Source organism: Lynx canadensis, chromosome B2, assembly GCF_007474595.2.
Source record: "Lynx canadensis isolate LIC74 chromosome B2, mLynCan4.pri.v2, whole genome shotgun sequence".
In the NCBI taxonomy this organism is placed as follows: domain Eukaryota; kingdom Metazoa; phylum Chordata; class Mammalia; order Carnivora; family Felidae; genus Lynx; species Lynx canadensis.
Window position 1 is genome coordinate 132,031,559 of NC_044307.1, and position 24,067 is coordinate 132,055,625.

General features: G+C 39.6%; 1 protein-coding gene and 1 pseudogene across 2 annotated transcripts in view; both read right to left on the bottom strand.

Annotated features, from left to right (window-relative positions):
• The window catches only part of EPM2A (EPM2A glucan phosphatase, laforin), a 107,396-nt gene that overhangs the window by 79,985 nt on the left and 3,344 nt on the right, over positions 1 to 24,067 (bottom strand). The gene's annotated exons all lie outside the window — the stretch shown is intronic.
• LOC115514652 lies at positions 3,837 to 6,552 on the bottom strand (annotated as a pseudogene).

Here is a 24,067-nt window from a genome sequence, read left to right on the forward strand (position 1 = left end):
CATGCAGAGATGCTTATTCATGTGTTTAATAAATTTTTTCTTAATTGCTCTAATAATTTTTAATGTTGATTTTCCCACTGTCATTTAAACAATTTTTATGGTAGTGTCTAGACTTTTGCTGTTTGTAAATTGGCAGGTCAATTTTTCTCACCATAGCACTCCCAGAATTGAGTAGAAATTTTATCGTGTTTCATCATCTGAACACAAATCCAAGTCACTCTAAAAATAGAGGAAGCATCTATATTAGTATTAGACTCCCTATATAGAAGAATATGCTTCCAACCAGATTTCACCCGTTTGTTTTTCATAGCTCCATGCCCACTACAAAAGCTCCTGGGCCACCTCGTGTACTTTAAAACAAATAATGTTGAGGCAGAAGGTGATAACCTTCCCTAGAAGGCACATCTCAAGAGTGTGAACATTTAGATGCAAAGAACACAAAATAATCATATTCACCCCAGGACTCTGAAGAACATTGAGGATTATTTTACATTTAACCTCCTCCTAACCAAGCAGACATGCATTTTAGCGGTTCCACAGTAAGTAAATGTTTGGCATAAAAATCTCTCTTCAATTAAGATTTTCTAGAGTGTCAATCAAATGGTTTAATAAAGTATTCCCTGATCTAGTTCTGAAGTGAGAACCATCTCTAGTGGCTTTGTGTTTTGCTTTCCTCCACAGAAAAAGTATTTTTTGATATTACGGAGTTGATGCAAACATCATGCAGGCATGACTCTAGTTACTGGAAAGAAACTAGACATGTACAGCTAACTGAAATAGCAAATAGAGTGGTCAAATATAATTTTTAAAGACGAAATTGTTTCTGAAATTGATAAGCCACAGTGTTTTCAATGTGATATTAGTGAGATATTACAGGCTGTAAAAAATAAAAGAGGGCCAATCAGAGACATTATCTTAGAAGTTACCATAGCTATAAACATAAACTACGTCTGTATTAAGAAATAGTTGAAGAAGGGTTTTGCTGGTCTCCGAACTTTGTCTGATTCCAAGCAACAGAAAATCTGACCAACAGGGACTTCAACAAATACAGGTCTATCTCTCTCATAATAAGAGGCATAAAGCCAGGCAGCCCAGAACTGATGTAATACCAAGTGCTTTTTGACGGTCCGCTTTGCCACCCTTCACACATTGATCTTGTTGTCATACTTGTCACCTCATGTTCAAAGACTGACCCCTAGGCATCACGTCCGGACAGACACTCCACTTCCCAGTCATAAAAAGGGGGAGGGACCTAGGTTCCTTTTCATGGGAAAAGTGAGAGCTCTCCTGGGAGCCACACCTAAAAAACTTCTTGCATCTCATTCACCAGAACTAGATGACACAGCTCTCCTGAGACCAACTGCTAGCCCTGGGGGGACAAGAGAACCACACAGATTAAAGCACTAATGATTCATCCCAGTGCAGTCAAGACAAATCAGACAAAGCATGGGGGGACAAATGCTAATTAGGCCACTGATAGTGGCTGTGATGGGCTTGAGCATGTATGTCTCTTTTCCCAGCAAACCATTTTGGAAAAGGAACCACATTGGTTTAGGTATCACGTGTCTCTACTTGATTTTATTCAAAAGTACCCAATGCATTACATTTGAATTGTAAAGTATTTTTAAATAAATCAACAGTAAAACTGAAAGCATTTTAATGCACTTTACAAACTTGAAAATTGCCCAAAAGACAGAGAGAGAGAGGAACAGTCTGTTTGTCCAGTTCTTGATATGTTTGGTTCGTAGAACCTCTTTGCTGTAACACAAAATCTCCTCCCGCTTCTAGCCATACACCTTCTCCTCCTCTTCCGGCTTTCCTGTGGGCTGCCCTGCCATCATCTCTTATAACCTTCTCTTTCCCCTAACTAGCCCTGTCCCCACCAAATATACCCTTCTTCAATATTCAATCTTCAGGGCACTACAATTTGACATCTGCCCTCAACACTCCACTAAAAAGACTTGAAATGAAGTCATCTCCTGTCAGATTCATTTTTTATCTTTCTTTACCTGCCTATAGCATTTAAAGATAGTGACCACTCTCTGTTTAATCTTTCCCCTGTTGGCTCCATAATACTCCTCTTCTGGAAGGCAGTATATTAGAACAGTTAAATGCATGGGCTCATGATCCAGACGGGGACTCCATTCCAAGTTATATGAATTTACCATCTGTAAACAGGAATGAGAAATCCCTTTAAGCAATCTGTGCCTCCATTGTCTCATTTGTGAAAAAGGAATCCTGGTACCAGCTCCTTCACAGGGTTGTTATGAGAGAATTCCATTAGATAACCCATTCAAAGGATTTAACATAGGACCTACCACAGCTGGTGTTCAGTAAGAATTCTTAACTACCATTCCTCTCATATCCCTTCCAGTCCTTCTTGTTAGTTCGCAAACTGTAGGCTGACTTACAAAACAGATGTGCCCCGAAAAGAAGCTCGTATCGTTTTAACAACAGCTTTGTCCAGACCTATATGTTTCAAGACAAAACTATAGCAACAGTGACTCCACATGGGCTCATGTGTTCCAAAGATAGGACCACTGAGTTTTTCAACAACCCACCTAGTTTATAAATGCTGACCAATTTCTGCCCAAATCATGCCAGCTTCTCCCTAAAACTAAAACTAATTGAAACATCCAAATCTTTTCACTTTGAATTGTTCCCAAGGCAAATTTCTCTTAGTTCTCTGTTTAAAAATAGCTCATTGGTGCAAATATAAGACTTGACTTTTATTTTCTTCTTGTTGGTTTATTCCTACTTTGGGGACTTCAAATTTTGAATACTGCTTCTCTCAAACAAAATAGCTACTATCTCACCCAGTTCATCTCTTACCAGGAAACTCGATAAGCATGCGTCCTAAATTACTGATAAAAAGATTTAGCAGGAAAGGATCTAGAATAAAGTGACTTGTAAAAAGCCACTTGCACTCACGCTCATGTTCTACTGGTTCATCAGTCAGCTGTTCAACTAGCGTGAATCCACCTAACTTGTCTATTAGCCAGCCAGTCATTTTCCAATTTGCGGACAAAAAAATTGGGAAATTTTTGTTTTTTTTTTATTTTTTAGTTTTTTTTTTTTTTTAACGTTTTTTTATTTTTGGGACAGAGAGAGACAGAGCATGAACGGGGGAGGGGCAGAGAGAGAGGGAGACACAGAATCAGAAACAGGCTCCAGGCTCTGAGCCATCAGCCCAGAGCCCGACGCGGGGCTCGAACTCTCTGACCGCGAGATCGTGACCTGGCTGAAGTCGGACGCTTAACCGACTGCGCCACCCAGGCGCCCCGGGAAATTTTTCTAAAATTCTTTACTGAAACTAAGATGCAACGTTCCTCCATTTTTCCCCTTGTATAAATGATGATTATTAATTATTTGATGAGGTAAGACTTCTAAAGCAATTTTAAAGCTCCTTAAAAATATGTAATGATGGCGAAATATCAAGGTGGGTTTTTTTTTTATCTTTTTGTGAGTCATAAGTCCCTTTGAGAATCAGTGAAAAGCTATGAATAATCTTCCTCAAAATTAAAAAAAATTAATGTTTATTTATTTTTGAGAGAGAGACAGAGCATGAGCAGGGGAGAGGCACAGAATTGGAAGCAGGCTCCAGGCTCTGAGTTGTCAGCACAGATCCTGACGCGGGCCTCGAACTCATGAGCTGTGAGATCTGACCTGAGCCTAAGTCAGACGCCTGACTGAGCTACCAGGTGCCCCTCAAAAAATGTTTTTAAATGCTCATGCACACAGTGCATACAGCTTATCATTATTATGTATAGTGGAAAAAGGAATTGTGCTTTATAACTATGGCCATCAGAGAAAGAGATGAAATTTTCATTAACATATCAATTCAACTTTAGACATAAATATTTTTTTAACTTATTCTTTTTTTTTTCCTCCCTGAAAACAGCAAAGATCTATTTGACACAAAATTTAAATTAAACATCAAGAATCACCATTTAAAAATGAAGATTTCTCTATCGACATCAAGTTTTATAAACAGCTTTTCAACAGCCTAATTTTTCCAAAGCACCTAGCTGCTTTCGCTTGTACATACAGAATGTAGTCTTTGCGGACGTATAAAAATCATATTGGCGGTCTCTTTACAAGTGAAAACTAGCATTTCACCATGTTGCCAAAGAATTACTTTTTTCCATGCTACAGAACAAGACTACTCCAGGAGACCTAGCCTGCCACTTACATTGAAGCCTCAATATTAACAGAAGTCAGCAAGGAATCACTTACCAAGATTTATAAGGGTACTTGTCTTATTTAACTTATCTTGTAGAATTGATTCTCTAAGAAATTCTGACACAAAGTTAACTGATATAGAACCATGATAAAGTGTTTCTCAAACATGTCATAGACATCAAAGGAATCTGCACAACAACTTTATGATCTTATGATACACAGGATAAAATAAGCAAGCATCCATGATAATATCAGTCAAAAATGTCCAAATGAGTTTATTTAAAAAAAAAAAATCATTGTTAAAGCATTCACAAAAAAGCCAGTGGCAAGATTTTTATAGGTGATTTTCAACTGGTTTTAATTACCTACATCAAAGTAATTTGCTTACATCTGAACAAAATTAAGCTATCTAACACTTCCTCCCAAATGAAGCAGAAGTTCTGGACAAACCTCTCTCTTACGGTGACTGTCCTCACATTTATGTCATTAAATCTTTTTTAAATGAATGGTGACTGTTTCTCAGAATTCTTTTGGGAGATAGGGAGTACACAGGAGGAGAAAGTGGAAAGATAAGTTGGGGAGATAATGAGATTGTGATTAAATTCTTTTTTTTTTTTCCTGAGATTATATACAAACTATAGAATTACAGTAGAGTATAAGTGAAATACTGCCACCCAGTGGAATTATAACATAAATAAAATCTTGAAATTTGAAAAGACTGCAAAAATTCCCTATCAATTTTTAATTGGAATGATAAAGCTTAGTGATTTTCAAAGTACTTTCAAATATATTATTCCTCAAAAATAAAAGTCCAGTGGGACAGACAGCAACTGTGTAAGCACATCTTTTCCTGAGTCTGAGGTTCTAGTGGATTAAGTGACTTGACAGAGCCCTATGTTCACTGGAGCCCAAGGATGCGCTCCCAGGTCAAGGCTGCTTACACCATGGAGCCCCCCTGAAAGACCCTCTGCCTACTCTTGTCCAAACAAGAGTTTTGTTTTCTTTTGTTTTGTTTTTTCTCTGTGTCCCAGTTTTTATGGTTTTGCAGGAGAATGCTGGACATGAAACATAATTGCAAACATTCAGCTGTGCAAAAGAGAACAGTGCTTAAGTACAAACGGAGACATGATTCTTAAATTAAGTGCTTAAACACAACTAAGGTCCCACAAGCACCTGGACTCTAGGGTCAGTGTGGCGAAACTGCCTGTGGACTCACGAAGAGGTCCTAAATCCCCTTCCCACCCCCAGCCTCCACAACCCATACATGGAATCTGGTGCCAATGGTCCATCGCAAAGAGCTCCTTTTAGAACCTTCCCTAGTCCTCTATACGTGATCTGGCCGGGCAAGGACAATGGAATTTCTCGAATATCAGTGGTCCCTAACATAAGTATTCTACGTGATGGCCTTGGTCCCCGTGTCTGGGAAGCACACCGCTATGACTTTCTTCAGCTCGCGTACAGAACCAGCACAAAGGCGCACCCTGGCCCCCAGGACATTGGACCATGTGCCCTTGAATAAGATTTTGCCCCCTTCGTCATGGAAGGTTTCTACCAGCAGTCGAGGGCCCCCTCGTATGTAACGTCAGCTCCTTTGTGCCCCCACTGCATCATCACCCGCAGCTGCACCGTGTCGAAGGGGCAGGAGGGCCCGCATGCCGCGGCTGTCACGGTCTGGGGGTGTTCCTGGGGCCCGGGAGCATGCCTTCGGCTGGGTCGTACACGCCGAAGTAGGCCGCCGAGTGGACGATGGTGATGCCCTGCCCCGAGACACTGAAGCCGTGATCCAGGCCCCGGTGCCTGGTCATCTTTACCGGACAGTCCCCCAGGCCTTTGAACTCCTGCTCGGACTTCCCCATGTCGGCTGCCACTTGGGTTCTGGCAAAATCCAGCGCGGGGGGGGGGGGGGGGGGGGGGGCGGGGAATGAAGCAGAGGGAGGTGGTTCCAGGTGCCCCACCTGAGACCAGATCACCGGCAAAATAACTCCAGAAGTGTGTGCGCTTGTCCACGCCCCTCCCCCCTCCAGGAAGATCTGGTTGTACTTATCCCGGAAGGCCAGGTTGAGGGTGTGTGTGGGGAAGTAGCGAATGACGTTGGCCAGGTCAGGGCAGCACACCCTGCTCCTTGGGGATGCGCTCGATGCAGTCTGCGATGCCCTTGCACCGCTGGTTGGCGGCAATCTGCTCGCACCTGCAGCAGCCACTGAGCCCGCTGATCAGGGTCACGGCCGTCTTAGAGATGGTGGCAGTGAGGTCTCCGGCCAGGAAGTATTTCAGAGAAGAGAAAACAGAGACTCGGCGATTATCAAAGCTTCTCAAACATCTCCAAGGGGTCTTGGGAACATAGCTTGAAGCAGTATCCCATACTGTCATGAAAATTCTTGGAAAACTTGTATTTTTCCCTTAAAAATTCCTGTGAGATTTGTGCTCTATTCTATATTATATGAACGTGTCCTTCAACTTGAAATAATGTTTTTGTCCCCCTGAAATGTCTTTTAGACACTGTTGCTTTAAGACAATAGTGTATTTCTATTATTCACTAGTCCAGGACCACACTGAAGATGAGAAGACAGTTTTAGTATACCAGTTTGAGACACCTGGAAAGTACCTTGCTCAAGTTCATTCATTCATCAAGTATTTAATGAACACCCGCCAAATGCTAGGCATTGTTTTAGATCATAGGGCATGCTATGATAATAAACACCTAAGTTATCAGGTCTCCTAGAAGAGCAAAGGTTTATTTCTTGCCTGGGCTGGAGTTCACTGTGGATTGGCTAAGCAAGGGCCATTCTTCACATTTCATCATCTTCAGGCTGGGATCATCAGACAGAGCAGTCACTATTTGGAACATCAATAGTAATCTCTTGGCAGAGAGAAAGGAGTGCGGCAAAGCAATAGGAAGTGACACACATCATTTCCTCTTATATTTTATTAACCAAAGCAAGCCATATTACAAAGATATTCTTCTTCAACAGAGCAAAGAAGAATAATTCACCCAGAGGGAGAGGATGTGAACATTGGCAAACAATTAACAGTATGCCTTACCCCACCTTTTCCAAATATGCTGAGGAAAGGTGGTTCTGGGTAACATAAAGGACAGAGGTCAGATCTCTCAGTCTGCCAGATGGGAATTCAAGCAGTTTTACTTAAATGTTAAAAGAAAGGGTTATCATAGAAGGCCAGAGGACTTGGAGTATGTAGATGTCAGACACATGAGATCTACACAAGTATGTATTAGACAAGTAGAAACGTATTTCGAACGTTTATAACTCTGAGTTATGGTCCCAAGTCCCAGTACTGACATAGTACTTTATCAGCACAAAGTCCTGAAAGCTGCCTGTTTCTACTGCAGGATACCACATCTGATCAGAAGCAATATGGCAGGGTTGCTCAATGTACCTATAAATAAAACCATAGCCATGGAGGTGGGAGTGGTACACAAATTATATCCAGGATCAACATGTCAGGGTTGCCTAACTCAAATGTATGTCAAACCCACAACCAGTTGAGTGGGGCAACAGAGCCAATACAGGCACTAATTGTATACAGTAAAACCTTGGTTTTCGAGCATAATTCATTCCAGAAACATGCTTGTAATCCAAAACACTTCTATATCAAGGCAAATTTCCCCATAAGAAATAATGGAAACTCAGATGATTCGTTCCACAACCCAAAAATATTCGTATAAAAATCGTTACAATAGGGATACCTGGGTGGCTCAGTCAGTTGATTGTCCAATTTTGACTCAGGTCATGATCTCATAGTTCATGAGTTCAAGCCCCACATTGGGCTTGCTGCTGTCAGCTTGTCAGCACCAGGTCTGCTTTGGATCTTCCGTCCCCCTCTCTCCCTGACACTCCCCACTCATGCTCTCTCAAAAAAGTAAGAAAAAAACACTTAAAAATGATTACAATACTGTAATATAATACAAAATAATAAAAAATACAAAATATAAAGGAAAATAAACAAATTAACCTTCACTTAACTTTGAAAACCTTCGTGGCTGCTGTGAGGGAGACAAGAGAGAGGAGGGTTACTGTGTAGGACAACTTTCTCTATCACTCACAGAAATCACTGCTGTCTACTGGCCCAATGGACTCTTTTTCTTTTCTCGCAACGTTAACAAGGAATCTATCCAACGACATTTGTTTTTGCCTCCTTTTGAGGATTTTGTGAAAATGTGACATTGCATTGTTGTTGAACAGATTCATTGCTCACACTACTACGGCCTTATTCAGGTGGTGCTTTTCTACAAAATTTGGCACTGTTTCCCACATTTTACATATCTCCCTAATCTCATTTGAAGTAAGGGATTCGTCCGCTTTTTTCTCCTCCTCCTCTGCAGACAAGATGCAGATGTGGATTTCTTATAATATCTTGCAATTTCAGCCACTCGCATACCTCATTCGTACTTCTTGATGATTTCTTTCTTCACTTCCACTGTAATCATCTCCTTCTTCTTACTGCCTTTCTTTTCAACCTTTTTCTGCATGAGGGCCATTGTACACGCTCTCATGGATGTTGACTACAGTACAGTATTAATAAACTCCTGTCATATACTGTATTTAATGTAACTGGCAATAAGGCAGCAAAGGTCTGTATCTGCAGGCAGCCTGACATAGAAGGAAGCAAAGCACTCCTAGCTTACTCTTGTCTGGAAAAGCAAAGGACGGTCCATGGGTGCTTTTAAGTGACAGAAAATACACTAGTGCCAGTTGTGGGCACCTTCCAATGTTCTGAAAAATCACTTATTTCTGCCTAACACTGCGGCCTGAGACCAAACATCTGAGCATGGGAGATGATCACTCACAATCCCACAGAGAGAGAGAGAGAGAGAGAGAGAGAGAGAGACAGAGACAGAGAGAGAGAGAAGGAGAGAGGGAGAGAGAGAGAATGAGAACCAGTGGCTCAGTTGTGATCATGTGACATTCAGCATCACATACTACTCATATTGCAAGACATCGCTCATTTATCAAGTTAAAATTTATTAGAAATGTTTGCTCATCTTGCAGAACACTCACAGGACAAATTACTTGCAATCCAAAGTTTTACTGTATATGACTAAAACTATATGAGTTCACTAAAATGTGTGCTACAATTTTCATAGCTCCATAAGATCTCCAGTTGGAAGAGTGCATAGTATTCCTTCCCGTTGCTAATGCTGGAAGGTTGAGCCTCTGACCAGAAGCTCTAATGAAAGCCTTCATACTGAATCCAACCAACACGGATGGCCTCGGCAGCTGCCAGAGAAAAAGAAAGCAATCTGGCCTACAATGCCACCAATGGACCATGGCAGACACCCCATAGAGATTAACATACTAACCCCCTGTATCCCTAATCCAAGGAAATAAGTATATGCCTGTATGGGTGTTGTACCTTAACCAGAGGTTTGGTTTAGATAGATTCAATAATTTCACATCATATAATATTTGTATTTAAGAACTGTATCATAAGTATAAATTATTTGAAGAAGCCGCCTCTGATTTTCATATTATTCCACCAAAGCCAATGGAATAATGTAGCATGGTTCACTGCAGATCTAAGACTGCCACAACTGTGACAGAAATCCAAGAAAAGCGATAGCATTATCAAAGAGTTGCATGAAATGTTGGGGGGAAATAAAGAGTCTGGGTGGCTGGAACTCTCGATTGTTTTCAGCAAGTGGCAGGAGTGCAGACAAAAGTAGATAATTGACAGATTGTGAGGAGCCTCAAAGGTCATAGTAAGAAGTTTGGATTCATTTTGCAGGAAATAAGAAATCATCAAAGAATTTTTAATCATAGATGTGACACTATCCAATTTGTATTTTAGGAAGATAATCCTGGTAGCAGTGTGGAGGAAGGACTGAATAGAGAAGGGACACAAAGGAGTTAGATCTTGTAAAAGGCCACTGAAATGCCAAGAAACCAAACCATAACAGAAGCAGTAGGATGAAAATAAAAAGAGGTGGCTGGGGGTGGGGTATGGGTTGAATGGAACTATTGCAACTTGCAGAATCCCTTACAGTGGTCTCCCAAACCACCTGGTTTTCAAAAGTACCTTGGGAAACTGTAAAATTCTTATTCCCTGGCCAGTCTCAGAACTATTAAATCAAAATCTCTTAAGGATGTAGACTAGGAAATGCTGGTCACACCCCAGGGGTTCATGATGTAATCAGCCCAGCCTAAGAAGTTATGCTTCTACAAACTTACTTAAGTGACTGAGCTAGTGTCTTTAAATCATGAAAGTACGAATGAAGAATGTATAATCAGTTACAAAGAGCCCCATATTGTATGGTTCCATTTATATGAAATATTCAGAATAGGCAAATGAACAGAGACAGAAAATATATTACTGCATTTGCCAGAGGATGGAGGAAGGAGAAATGGGGATTGATTTGTTGTGAAAATGTTGGAGAATTAATGTTAATTACACAACGTTGTAAATATACTAAAAACCACTGAATTTTACGCTTAAAGGGGTGAATCTTATGACATGTAACTTAGATCTCAATAAAACTCCTTTTAAATAAATGAATTTCTAGATTCCACCTTTGGAGATTCCATAAATCTGCAACTGACCCAAGAATCTGTATGTTTAAAAAGCTCACCAGGTTGGGGCACCTCATGGTTCATGGGTTCGAGCCCTGCATTGGGCTCGCTGCTGTCAGCACAAAGCCCACTTCAGATCCTGTTCCCCTCTCTGTCTGCCCCTCCCCTGCTCACTCTCTTGCTCTCTCTCTCTCTCTCTCTCAAAAATAAATAAATAAATAAACAAATAAAAACATTTTTTAAATGTTTTTAACATTTTAAAAGCTCACTAGGTCAATGAAAACAATCAACAAAACTAAAAGGCAACCAACAAAATGGGAAAAGAAATTTGCATTAACATATATGATTTTAGTATCCAAAATCTATAATGAACTTATCAAACTCAACACCCAAAAAATGAACAACCCAGTTAAGAAATGGGCAGAAGATATGAAAGACATTTTTCCAAAGAAGACATCCAGATGGCTAACAGACACATGAAAAGATGCTCAACACTACTCATCATCAGGGAAATACAAATCAAAACCATGATGAGATACCACCTCACACCGGTCAGAATGGCTGAAATTAACAACACAAGAAAAATAGGTGTTGGCAAGGATGCGAAGAAAGGGAAACCCTCTTGCACTGTTGGTGGGAATGCAAACTGGTACAGCCACTCTGGAAAATAGAATGGAGTTTCCTCAAAAAACTAAAAGTAGGGGTGCCTGGGTGGCTCAGTTGGTTAAGCATCTGTCTTCAGCTCAAGTCATGATCTCCTGGTTCATGGGTTCGATCCCTGTGTTGGGCCCTGTGCTGACAGCTCAAAGCCTGGAGCCTGCTTCGGATTCTGTGTGTCTCTCACTCTCTGCTCTTCTCCTGCTCATGCTCTGTCTCTGTGTCTCAAAAATAAATAAATGTAAAAAAAAAAATAGAACAACGCTATGATCCAGCAGTTGCACTATTAGGTATTCACCCAAAGGATACAAAAATACAGATTTGAAGGCATACATGCAGCCCAATGTTTATAGCAGCATTATCAACAATAGCCATACTATGGAGAGAGTACAGATGTCCATCGACTGCTGAATGGATAAAGAAGATGCGTGCGCGCGCGCGTGCGTGCGTGTGTGTGTGTGTGTGTGTATACACACACACATATACATACTGGAAATTAGCCATCAAAAGGAATGAAATCTTGCCATTTGCAATGACATGGATGGAGCTAGAATGTATTAAGCTAAGTGAAATGAGTCAATCAGATAAAGACAAATATCATATGATTTCACTCATATGTGGAATTTATTTTTTAATGTTTATATTTGAGAGAGAGAGAGAGAGAGAGAGAGAGAGAGAGAGAAAATGTGAGCGGGGAGGGGTAAAGAGAGAGGGGAACAGAAGATCTGAAGTGGACTTTGTGCTGACAGCAGAGAGCCCAATGCAGGCCTCAAACTCAGGAACCATGAGATCATGACCTGAGCTGAAGTCAGACACTTAACTGACTGAGCCACCCAGGTATCCCTCCTCATATGTGGAATTTAAAAAACAAAACAGATGAACAGATGGGAAGCGTGGGGGCGGGGGAGGGGGGGAGAAGAGAAGGAAACAAACCACAAGAGACTCAATGATAGAAAACAAACTGAGGGTTGATGGAGGGAAGTAGGTGAGGAATGGGTTAGATGGGTGATGGGTATTAAAAAGGGCACCTGTTGTGATGAGCACTGGGTGTTGTATATAAATGAGGAATCACTGAATTCTACTTCTGAAATCAATATTGCACTGTATATTAACTAATTAATGCACCAGGTGATCCTAATGCTCAGTCAGGTTAGGGAATCACTGATGCATCTAGAAAATTCACTACAGAGTTCCCTGAATTACACTTGCAGAAAAAGAAAAGATGCCAATAGCAGTGGCTCAAAATGAACAAAGCAGAGAGAAAGGCTGTCCCTGCCTCAGTCCTCCAGGCCTCAGGAAAGAAGGCCCTACTCACCCCCCCCAAGAGGATGCCCCCCTCCCTCCTGCAGTCCCCATTCCCACCTCCCTCACCAGCTGCCCCCAAAGCACTCTCCCCTGTACAGCTCAGCCACCCATCACAGGCCTTCCAGGGAGTCCTATCACAAAAGGCCTAACCACTTAAATGCCTTTGAACCCCAGACTTCGGCTTTTCCCTTGTCACTCACTCTAATAAAACCATGATTCTCACATCTGGCTGATTTCTAAAAATAATTCTGATGCTTTTACTTTCACAATTACAGAAAAAAATAATGAGGGAAGATCCTCTTTCTTTAAATACCAGGTTTGTTTAAAACACTATCCCTTCTATAAAGACTTCCCTAACCCCTCTCCCATTCCTGAATTCTTACTGGGATGAACTTCCTCCGCATCACTGCATATAGATTTTCAGATTTCTGTCACGGTCCCTGCTTGATTATAAATCTTTGCCTTCTCAGCTAGAATATAAATCTCTTAAGTTCAAGAGCTGTGAATTTTTCATTGTTGTTTCCAAGCACCTATTACAATTCCAGGTGGATAACTGAGCCTCAAAATTGTGTTGAGTTGAATATGTGAATCAAACACCTATTCTGATTTGTTAGGATTTTTTTCTAATTGAGGAAGGGAAAGTTATATACATCCTTTCTCAATGGCTAATACCAAAATAAGGTTTTAAACAAGACTAAAATGTGAAGTTTAGTGAAATTAATACATTTTTATTTTCATAGTATTTTTTTTCATCTTTGTAATAGCAGAGTACCTAAAAGGGTTCCCTGTTTTAAGTCTGATTTGGATTATGTCTCTCTACATTCCTCACACCTAATTAGATCAATTCACTAATGAATTCTAAGTGCATCTCTCTGAAAAATAATAAAACCTCTTCAACTACAATCAAAAGACATCATCAAGTAAAAATTGCAGATTCAAATTTCCAAACAGAATAAGTAAAGACTGAAGCTTTTGCAAAAATGTATACACAGTTTGGGGGTAAAGTGCTTTTCCAAGAAAATTTTTATAGGATACTCCCTCATTGCAAATAAATGCAAAATATCACTAAAAAACGATAAATATAAATAAGCCAGTGATAAAATCCTGTCAATATTTTAATATAAAATAAGTATTACTTCCATTTACAAAGCATATTCATATGTATTAGCTCAATACTTCTTCATAATTATTCTGAACTGGTGTTAAAGCGATGCTTTAAGCCAATATGTTTCTGTATTCAACATTCAGAATCCGCACAACCTCAGAACTTAATAGACTATATTGAGATTAGCTCTGAATATAAGATCATGGAAATAACAGTGTAACCTCCAAATACAATCTTCGGTGAATGGGAGTCCAAAATTTCTCTAGCTCTGGAATTGTTCTGGGTAACGGTCGTCACGCTCCTCAAATAGATTTTTTAGTGATTTCAGTCAATGATGAAGGTAATAAATTGGTGCTTTATAGCAAAAGACATGAATCTAAATGCTATAGTAACTTTTTTCAAAGGCACAAATAGTTCATAAAATCTACAAATATAGCATCCAGAAATTTTGGCAATCATAAGTGAAATGTTGATAAAAATCTTCTTTGCTCATGGACATAATATAGAATTATGACAACATAATATAATATATTACATCATTATAATTATAATATAATATAATATAATACAATATAATATAATAACTATAATATAAAATTATAGTTTACTAAACTGAAAAGAAAATGATTTCACAGCAACTGTTTATCTAATTCTCTATGGTTTAATTAGCTAAAATTCAGGATAAAGCTCTATGTTATGTTTAACGTGATATTATGATTTAACAGTTAAAAACATGAAGGTCATAGAACTGAAAATGTTAAGCTTCTCACTCGGTGCATACTGGCTGTACTACAGACCTACGCTGGCTGGACGCAGCCCAGGATCCCACCATCAGAGCAAAAAACAGAGAACTGTCCAGATAACAATATTCAAGTTGAGGATCTCGGAATAACAGAACATTTTAATGAGCCTTCCTGTGCAGAAGCCGATAGCAAGACCTAAGCGACGCCCAGCGAGGGGGACCTGACCTGCCAGCAGAGCCTGAGTCTTTTGCAGAAAGTTGAAATCTCCTCTGACGTTTCTCATCTCATTAAGTCCAACTGTAAATCTTTTCCTCACTCCCTCTCGCATCCCAAATACTCATGAGCATTATTTTTACACAAAGAAACACAGTGAAATAGAAAATCTCCACTATATGCATTTTATTTTCCCAAATTAAACAACATAAAGTATGTTATACTTGTTTAAAATTTTTAAATTATTTTCTTATTATTTTTTATTTTGAGAGAGAGAGCAAGCAAGGGAAGGGCAGAGAGATAGGGAGAGAGAGAAAATCCCAAGCAGGCTCCACACTGCCCATGCAGATCCCAACACGGGGCTCAAACTCACAAACCGTGAGATCATGACCTGAGCCAAAATCGAGTCGGATGCTTAACCCTATACTTGTGCCCCTACACTTGTTTAAATTAATGCTTTATCCAACTGATTATTTTGTTTCTTTAGGAGCAGCAAAGAACATTTTTAAGATTGTAGTCAATGTACCACCTTTAAAAAGAAAAAGTTCATAACTTTTCTCCCTCCAGACTGTGTGAGCATGCGACATATTTTTTCTTTAACCTATCCTAAAACTAGAACCTCATTCTGCTTCTAGGGCACATGAACAAATCGTATAAAAGCAGCAAGAATTTTCATTTCAGCTCTCATTAACTCTCTGGAAAATGATAGAGGATCAGGTACTGGGGGAGATTGAATAAGAAACTGCAATAATATCTACTCCTGGATTATTTTCCTCCTGTCTAGTACAACTGGTTTGGATCCACAAGGCAAGGAAATGCTTGCCATTTTGGTTTGAAGATCCTTCTTGATGTTGTTAAAAATTCGGGTCATTTTGGCTGATACAACACAAAAAAGAATGCTCTCAAGAAAAAGGAGTTGGGGAGCCACCGAGAGAATGTCAAGAGAAGGATCATTTGGAGTAAGTAGAGTATCAACTCACTTCCCCATTCCTTCTCATTCTCTGTCAAGTCCCTTCTCGCGGATAATACAGAGATATCCCAGATCTTACACAGCCAGCACGAACTCTTTCTCATCTGTCAAGTCCCACAGTTAAGAGTTTGTAGATGGGATATTAAAATTCATTCACCAAATTCCCATGCCCTGCTTAGTGCTGAATCATGCCTAAAAGAAGCTGTTTCCCACAGCCAGCGTTTCCCATAGGTTAGCACCGTGTGAGCTTAGATTATCCACTAAACCTCTTTGGACCCCACTTTCTCCATCATAAAATGAAATCATCATACAATAATTTCAGGTGACCAAGAAACAGTAAAGTTTCATTATAATTTTTAGGTGGAATTTTTCATTCAACAGTAATAAACTATTACCAAAATAAATCTTTCTTGACCATGTCATATGTCACTCTTCAAAGGTTTCCTTATCCTTGTCATTCATATCTCATTACACTATTCTCCTGTAATGCTCTACCAGGCCCCTCTGTGTGTACTGCCTTTTTAATGATTCCTTAACTTTGATTCCTTCCTTTTTGATGGTTCCTTTGAGTGTAGTAAGCAAAACTATGTTCTTGAAAGACTCTCACCTCATAATGGATGAAACAAAGGACCAAGGTCATACTTAGGAGATTGTTCTTCTACTCAAAGTTTATCCAATTAAAATTGAGTGCACTGTATCCACAAAACTCAGCTGCAACGTGGATGATATCCCTTATTCAGTACATGTCCATCTATCCTCCACTCAAACCAAGTCTTCCCCAAGGTATAGCATAGCTGGAGTAGAAACAGAAGTAGAAATAGGAAAGGCAAGTAATATTGGGAAGATGTAGCATAATCTAGAATATAATCCATTGTATGGATTAGTCAAATATTACACAAAACTGCTGCTTCAATGAACATAAACTTTCTTCAAGATCAATGAATTTTTTATTGAAAATGGAAAGACCAAGGTAATTCAGCTGCTATAAATTGTTGGCTATCTTAAAGTGATAGCTACTACTTTCTTCTAGGCACTTTATGAACTAGTCCTCATAACAACCCTAGTACAGTTTTTAATCATCCCTTTTTAGAAAGGAAGCAAACAAACTTATGGGGTTAAGTAATTTATATAAGGTTATACAAGTCTGTGGCAGAATCTGATGTCTGATCAGAGTTTATCCTATTCCAAACACTTGTTCTTTCCACTGTGCTATGGCATCCCTTCATATTACCTTCTAAATACATGTCTTTTATCTAGAATATAGAAAACAGTGAATTAGGCATACGGCAAGTTTTCCCACCCAAAGACAACTGATAACCTTCTTTAATAATTTAGAATGTTAATAATAATGAATTAGATATTAGAAAAAATTTACTACACGTTGTGGGTTGAATTGTGTCCCCAAAAATTCATATGTTGAGATCCTACCCTTCAGTTCTTCTGAATATTATCTTATTTCGAAACAGTACCTTTATAGTAGTAGTCAACTTTAAAATGAAGTCACTGGGATAGGCATTAATGCAATGTGACTGGTGTCCTCATAAAGAGCAAAAATTTGGACAGAAAGATGCATAGAGAGAAGATCAAGTAAGGATTAGGGAAAAGATGACCATCTACAAGCCACGGAGAAAGGCCTTGGACAGATCTTTCCCTCACACACCTCAGAAGAAACCAATCCTGCTGAAACTCTGATTTGGGACTTCTAGCCTCCAGAACTATGAGAAAATAAATCTGTTGTTTAAGTCATCCAGTCTGTGGTAATTTGTTATGGTACCCCTAGAAAACTAATACGTTATCTTAAAATATAAAGTTATGCATGTTGATTTGTTTAAGCTCCTTAAATTATAATATATGATTATTTAAAAATTAGAAATGTTCATGGCATTTCTACTTTAACATAATCATTGTTGTGGCACAAAAAGTAATATGAAATGAAGATAAATTAATTTTTGAAGAGAAAAAAAGAGTGGAGTAAAAATAGTGATAATTTGAATGTTGAACTTACGGCCATTAACATCTAAAACTATAAACCGAGACAGAGTGTTACTGAATAGGGACAAAATTTAATGCCAGGTTCTAAGTAAAGAGTTAAGGATCTTCAGCATTAAAGAAAACAAGGAGGGGTGCCTGGGTGGCTCAGTCGGTTGGGCGGCCGACTTCAGCTCAGGTCATGATCTTGTGGTCTGTGAGTTCGAGCCCCGCATTGGGCTCCATGCTGACAGCTTGCAGCCCGGAGCCTGCTTTGGATTCTGTGTCTGCCTCTCTCTCTGCCCCTTCCCCATTCGCACTCTCTCTCTGTCTTTCAAAGGTGAATAAATGTTAAAAAAAAAATTTTTTTTTGATTAAAAAAAAAAAAAGAAAACCAGGAAAACAACCTAATTTTAACAAGAAAAATACATATATTAGACTCTGTATGTGTGTGAATCCATGTACATATAAATACACACACACATAAATATATTAGAAATAAACCACAAAATCAAGAATTATTTTGTGGGGCATCTGGGTGGCTCAGTTGGTTAAGCATCTAATTCTTGATTTCAGCTCAGGTCATGATCTCACAGTTCGTGAGTTTGAGCCCCAAGTCGGGCTCTGTGCTGGCTCTTTCTCTCTCTTTCTCAAAAATAAATACACATATTTTAAAAAAGAATTGTTCTGCAAAATTTTTAAAAATATGCTAGAAAAATATCTACCTGCAAACTTTTAAAAATCAGTCCAAGACTTCTTCTCTTTCCTGTTAAAGTAACAACTAAAACAATGGCACAATGTATGAAACAACTGCTTTCAAATGCTGAACAAAAGGCAGCACAGGACTATAATTTCTGAGAGAAGAGAAAGAAACAAGGCGAACAATATGAATGCCATGGATTTCTACTTATAGAGAATTTCTGAACCATGACACAGGGACAGGATTCCAAATAGAACTTAATGGTACCTGTAATTGAGAAAACAGAAATACAAATATGGGGAGAACAGGGTGAGTAGAATTTGTAAGAACAAATGCCAGAAATGAGAAAGCAATGAAGAGAAAGAGTTCGATAAATCTTCACAAAAGTCTCCTAGATTCTTCGGCTTCGTGCCAATCTGTGGATGCATAAAATGAAATTTGATAGAGCCATACAAAGGACAAATGGCAAGCCATACAAAAAACAGAGTAAATTTCTGAATATTGTATGCTAAAGACTTGGCAGAGCTAATACAAAACCGAGAAACATTTGCATTTCCATCAGGGTGAGGAGATCTTATTTAATACATGGGGCATTCAAAAGAGAACATAGAAGGGTCATTGTTTAGTAGTGGGGCTAAATTAGCCCTACACTAAAAACGACTATATACCTACATAAACCTTATAAACCTTCAAGATAAACTTCAAAGGTAACAAACTAATTCACAAATAACTGCCAGAAAAAAATCTGAAATTCTAAAACAATGTAAAACCACAATGTCCAGCATCCAAACAAGTATCAATAGATATGGAAGTCAGTTTCCTTCTATGTATCAGCAACGAACAATTGAAATTTAAAATTGAAAAGTGTTTTGGGGTGCCTGGGTGGCTCGGTCGGTTGAGCGACCAACTTCAGCTCAGGTCATGATCTCATGGTTCATGGGTTCGAGCCCCACTTTGGGCTCTGTGCTAACAGCTCAGAGCCTGGAGCTTGCTTCTGATTCTGTGTCTCCCTCGCTCTCTGCCCCTCCTCTACTCATGCTCTGTCTCTCTCTGTCTCAGAAATAAATAAACATTAAAAAAAATTTTTTAATAAAAAATAAAATAAAATGGAAAAGTTTTTAAATACACCCTTTAAAATAACAACCCTCCCAAAAACAATGTATAAACCTAACAAAACATGTACAGGATCTGTACGTGAACAACCACAAAACACTAATGAAAGAAATCAAAGAAGACCTAATTAAATGGAGACGTATTCCAGGTTCATAGATTAAAAGACTCAGTACTGTTAAGATGTCAGTTTTTCTGAACTTGATATATAGTCAATGCAATCCCAACCAAATCACAGCAAGCTATTTTGTAATAACAACAAATTGATTCTAAAATGTAAGTGAAAAGGCAAAACATCAAAAAGACTCAACACAATACTGAAGAAAACAAAGATGGAGGGCCCATACTATTAATATTTCAAGATTAGCCTAAAACTACCGTAACCAACCCAGTGTGATGTGGGTGAAAGAATGGGCACATAGAGCAGTGCAAATGCAGCCGACTGAGTTTTAAAAGGCACATCAAAAAAAGGAAAGACAAAGTTTTCAACAAATAGGGCTGGAACAATTGGATGCCCACATGAAAACCAAAAAAGAACCTAGACACAGGCTTTGTATCATAAATAAAAATTAACACAAAATGAATTATACACCTACATGTAACATGCCAAACTATAGAAAGCTTCTAGAAGATAACACTGAAGGAAATCTAGATAACCTGGACTTAGAAATGAGTTTTTTATTCAAAACCAAAAGCACAATCCATAAAAGAAAAAAAAAAGATAAGTTGGACTGCATACTGTTAAGAAAATGAAAAGACAGGTGACAGGGAGGAAATATTTGCAAATCACCTATCACTTTAGAATTGTATCCAAATATTCAAAGAACTGTTAAAAGTCAGCAATAAGAAAACAACCTACCTAAAAAGTGGAGAAGAGATCTGAGCAGACACCCAATTAAAGACATTACAGATGACAAATAAGCATATAAAATGATGCTTCACGTCATTTATTACTAGGGAATTGCTAATTTAAAAAATCAGAGGTGTGCCTGGGTGGCTCAATTGGTTAAGCGTCCGACTTCGGCTCAGGTCATGATCTCATGGTTCATGAGTTTGAGCCCTGCATCGGACAGCACAGAGCTTGGGGCCTGCTTCAGATTCTACGTCTCCCTCTCTCTCTCTGCCCCTCCCCTGCTCATGCTCTGTCTCTCTCAAAAATAATAAATAAACATTTTTATTTTCAACTTTTTTTTTTTTTTAATTATTTTTGGGACAGAGAGAGACAGAGCATGAACGGGGGAGGGGCAGAGAGAGAGGGAGACACAGAATCCGAAGCAGGCTCCAGGCTCCGAGCCATCAGCCCAGAGCCTGACGCGGGGCGCGAACTCACGGACCGCGAGATCGTGACCTGGCTGAAGTCGGACGCTTAACCGACTGCGCCACCCAGGCGCCCCAACATTTTTAAAAAATTTAAAAATCAGGGGAGCCTGGGTGGCTCAGTCGGTTAAGCCTCTGACTTCAGCTCAGGTCATGTTCTCGCAGTTTGTGAGTTCGAGCCCCACATGGGGCTCTGTGCCTACGGCTCAGAGCCTGGAGCCTGCTTCAGACTCTGTGTCTCCCTCTTTCTCTCTATGCCCCTCCCCCACTCACGCTCTCTCCCTTTCAAAAATAAACATTAAAAATTTAAAACTCAGAGACTACTGCACACCTGTAAGAATAGTTAAAATCCAAAAAACTAACAAAATCAATTGCCGATGAGGATGTGTAGCAATAGGAAGTCTCATTCATTGCTGGTAGAAATGAAAAATGCTAGGATCACTCTGGAAGATGGTTTGGCAATTTCTTCTAAAGCTCATTCTAGCTTTATATGATTGGCAAACCCATTCTTAAAGATTTTTCAAAATCTTTATTATGTGTATATAAAAACTTGCACATCACTGTTTACGGCAGCTTTACTCACAATCACCAAGTGAAAAGAAGTGTGTGTTCTGGACAGGAGAGGACTGAGCTGAAGTTACAGCTTTCTAGATAAAAGGGATACTCATGGCTGACACTTCCACTCTTCTCTCTCCTCCCATATTCCACTGGATGCAGAGGTGGTGATAAGAGCGGCAGCTGGTGTCTTGAGGAAAAAGCCAAGGAAATATGATGACCCCTCTCCTGACATCCATTAGCTGTGGACCATCACCACCTCCATCTATGTACTTTCTGTAGCGGAAAATTTAACTCTTATGTGTTTAAGCAACTGTTGTGTTTTCCTGATAACCTCCCGTTAACCACCGTATTCTAAACTGTCCCTGAAACACTACACACTTTCGGGGGGACTTGCTCCTCCTCAACTCCAAGAAGGGTTTGCTGTTGACTGTGCTCATTGTACTCCCACCTCCTTGGCAAGAAGGATTGGTTCAAGAAAGGTGAATTCCAGTTTTCTCCCCCCCCAGTTTTCTTTTTTTTCTTTTTAACATTTATTCGTTTTTTGAGAGAGAGAGCTTGAGCCGGGGAGGGGCAGAGAAAGGAGACCCAGAATCCAAAGCAGCTTCAGGCTCTGAGCTGTCAGCACAGAGCCCGACACCAGGCTCCAACTCACGAACTGTGAGATCTATTTTTTTTTTTTTTTTTCAACGTTTATTTATTTTTGGGACAGAGAGAGACAGAGCATGAACGGGGGAGGGGCAGAGAGAGAGGGAGACACAGAATCGGAAACAGGCTCCAGGCTCCGAGCCATCAGCCCAGAGCCCGACGCGGGGCTCGAACTCACCAACCGCGAGATCGTGACCTGGCTGAAGTCGGACGCTTAACCGACTGCGCCACCCAGGCGCCCCACGAACTGTGAGATCTTGACCTGAGCCGAAGTCTGACATTTAACCCACTGAGCCACCCAGGCGCCCCTCCCACACATTTTACTAACTAGAGCTGTCAGGGAAGAACATTTTTTTCTTCTCTGGCTTTGAGTATGTAAGCCTGGAGCTCCCTGTGGGGAAATCTAGCTTGGTAGAGTTTGCTTGAGAGAATGAAGTCCAAACCAGAGTAAAGCAAATCCAAGGGGGAAGAGAGAGAGCTGGAGAGCAAGTGAGGAGAACTCTGTCTGGTTAAATACCATGCTTCTTTTACTTTGGTTATATGAGTTAATAATAATTTCTTTTTTTTTTTTTTTAGGCTCATTTACACTCAGTTTTCTATTACTTGCAATCAAAGAGTCTAGGCCAATATAACTAATGTGATTTTAAATTATAAGATGAAGTATGAGGAAAGGAAGAGGTACTATGAGAAAGATTAAGAGAGGAGTTAGGGAAGATTTCTAAAATAAAGCAACAGGTAAGAAGAGATCTAACAAATAAACAGATGCAAACCTGGAGAAGACTGGAAGGAAAGAAGGTTTCCCACATGGCTCCTCCCAGCCCACCCTATCAGCAACATGAATTCAGTATGCCCTAAACATAGAAAGGAGAGATTTTTCTGGAAAGATCTTGAGACATCTATGGATCCACCCAGTAGAGGTAAAGGTAAAAACAAAACAAAACAAAACCAAAAAAAGAAAACAAAAAAAACAAAAAAAAAAAAAGCAATTCCATTTAGGAATAAATAAGCTAAAATATCTTTCCACATAGTAAAGTTTGGTTTGCTTGTTTGTCTGGTTTTACTTGCTAATTTTAAGGACCTGGAGCTGGCTGGCTCCCCAGCCTCACACCCTAAGGAAGGAAACCTCTCTGTGCAAAATCTGTCAAATTACACAGTATCCCATGCATGACCTCCCATGTAGAGGGGATCTGGGGTAAGCATAAGCAACTTCAAAACAAAACCAGCCCAACTACCCATACTAATCCGCATAGCCTTTATTCATAAAAATGAATGGTCATCCAAGGATTACCAGATATTTGAGGAAAATCTGTAGTATAAAAAAACAATTGCCTATAGAGAAAAATAAATAAATGCAAGACAGAAACAACTTTCAATCAATTCTATCTAATGTCATCATCAGAAAGATTCGGTTATTAATTGTATCCATATAGGAAGAAAAGCAGTTTCTAAAAAAGAAATCAGAGAATAACAGAAAAAATGTGGAAGATTAAAAATATGATTACCAAAAAAAAAAAAAATTCCAGTGTAAGGACTAAATCATGGAATGCCTACTATTAAAAACCAAACAGTGAGGGGCGCCTGGGTGGCTCAGTGGGTTAAGCGGCTGACTTCAGCTCAGGTCATGATCTTGCAGTTCTTGAGTTCAAACCCCACATAGGGCTCTATGCTGACAGCTCAGACCCTGGAGCCTGTTTTGAATTCTGTGTCCCTCTCCCTGCCCCTCCCTCCCCTCTCAAAAATAAATAAACATTAAAAAAAAATTAAAAACCAGGGGCGCCTGGGTGGCTTAGTCAGTTAAGCGTCCGACTTCGGCTCAGGTCATGATCTCGCAGTCCGTGAGTTCAAGCCCCGCGTCGGGCTCTGTGCTGACTGCTCAGAGCCTGGAGCCTGTTTCAGATTCTGTGTCTCCCTCTCTCTCTGACCCTCCCCTGTTCATGCTCTGTCTCTCTCTGTCTCAAAAATAAATAAACGTTAAAAAAAAAATTTTTTTAATTAAAAACCAAACAGTGATCTGAGAAACACTGTCAGGAAAATCCATCCAAACACAAAACATAGAAAATACAAGAC